The 2114-nt window shown below is 44.2% G+C and overlaps 1 pseudogene; it reads left to right on the forward strand.

The window, feature by feature from the left end:
- The first annotated feature begins 1499 nt into the window (after positions 1-1499).
- LOC114629854 lies at positions 1500-1621 on the forward strand (annotated as a pseudogene).
- The last annotated feature ends 493 nt before the right edge of the window (positions 1622-2114 follow it).

Here is a 2114-nt window from a genome sequence, read left to right on the forward strand (position 1 = left end):
AAGTTACTATTGTTGTTTTGCTATATTAACCTGGTGTCAACTGCCTTCTAAACATTTATGTTTACAGTGACAGACAAGCATTGGTCTCTAAGAAAATGTTAGAGAAGATTCTTTTGCAGTAAACAGTGGTGAAGTGGCTAAGACTTTTGGCTGCTAGTGTTGCTGAGAATAGGTGAATTTTGATTGCTCAGCCTTAAATAGTATAGTTATGTCCACTCCTCTAAAGCTTAAAGAACACTGTAAATGATGAGACCAAGAGAATATGAGAGCAAGATAATGGAAGAGGTGCCTGTGAAACACTGTCTATGTGGCATGACCTTGCTCCTGCCATCTTGTACCCACAGTGACCATACTTGCCTGCACTGGGCTTGCACAACGATGGGCCTGTCAGCATTCAGTAATAAATAAGAAATAGTCTCATGAGGAACCCCATTCTGTCAAGGTACTCATTATCTTCATTGATGTAATTGTTGGTGAGGGCCCCATCCTCCAGTGGATAACCCCATACCTCTGGGTGGTCCTGGCTGAATGCAATAGATCCCTAAACTAAAACAAAACAAATGACAAGAAGGCAAGGGGAAGATTTGTGAGGAGAAGGGTTGACAAGGGTGTGGAGGGCTAGAAGAGGATGGGAGAGAGTGTAACGGGAATGTATTATGTACATGCACTAAATTGTCAAGAAATAAACAAATTAAATAAATTCAGAAGAAGAAGAAGGAGGAGGAGGAGGAGGAGGAGGAGGAGGAGGAGGAGGAGAAGGAGAAGAAGGAGAAGAAGAAGAAGCTTCCTACCAACCTAGCATCTAGTGAGAAGAATCAGATAAAACAAAGAGGTAAAAACAGAATGTTGTACATGTAACCATGGGCTACTCTATAACCCAAACCTACAGAGACAATCTATGCTTCTATATACGCTGATCTGAAGAAACATGAAAGACCATGGAAAGAAAAGCTCAGGAATAGACATAATAGCCAACCAGCTCCAGACATATGATAGAAACCAGCCAAAGCCCACTAACTCTCATAGAGCCTCTAACCACCTAGCCTAGAGCAAAGACACCTGGCTGGCCCATATCCTAAGAAAGAGCAGGATGGTAGCCAAACTTAGCCACAAAGATTTGGTGTAGCTCCACACACTAAGTTAGCTGAGTCAACTTTGCTTCTTGGATCTCCATTTCCAAGTCCATTCATGCCTTCGAGTCCTGAAGAAAAATCAGTTACATCCAATGGAATGAATGAAAAAGACTGCCCATGAAAAATCTCACAACACCAAATCTAGAAATGCTCAGCTGAAAATGCTTCATGGAACAAACCACTGGAGGAACTTTTATAAAAATTATTCCATTCCCTCCTTTAAAAACAAACAAACAAATAAACAAACAACAACAACAAAAACAGTCCTAATAGGCAGAGCTCTGAGCATCTTCACTGCCCTAATACCACTCTCCAAGTAGTCTTCACTGATACACTTCAAAGTAAAACATAAGAAACAAAAACATCTCTGCCCCTAAAAGCACTGCAGGTCTGGCTACAGTGTCACATGTGCACCAGTAAGTAGCAGAGAGAAGAGAGACTATGTCTACTCTCAGCATGAACATCTGAATGATTAGTAGCCTTACACTGCCAGAAAAAAAACAAGCCTAAGACAACTACCATTCTGCTGCCAGGCCTAGACAGGGAGCTAGCCTAAGACAACCACCAGTCTGCTGCCAGGCCTAGACAGGGAGCTAGCCTAAGACAACCACCAGTCTGGTGCTGCACAGGCCTTGATGGGACCCCAGGGTGGAGAGCTCAGATGAATCTTTCTGGAACCATGGGTCCTAAGCAAGAATGGGTCTGAGACAGATGAACATCACATGGGCCCATGCTTGGCCAGAGGCCTGGATGATGAGTGAGCCACAGGTGACTATCAATTCTGCAGCATGGTATGGGGCCCAAACAGGAGATGGCACCAGTCCAGAGCTGTACAAGACTGGGGATGGGGGCAGACCACACCCACGATGACCTCTGACTGGTCCTATAATGCATGAGTAGGATATAGCACTCCTGAGACTACCCCAGACACTCAGAGACCCTGAGTGCTTGTAAGAGGAGCAAGTAAGTGGTGGAGATGGG

The sequence above is a fragment of the Grammomys surdaster genome, unplaced genomic scaffold (genome assembly GCF_004785775.1).
Source record: "Grammomys surdaster isolate TR1022 unplaced genomic scaffold, NIH_TR_1.0 317, whole genome shotgun sequence".
Classification (NCBI taxonomy): domain Eukaryota; kingdom Metazoa; phylum Chordata; class Mammalia; order Rodentia; family Muridae; genus Grammomys; species Grammomys surdaster.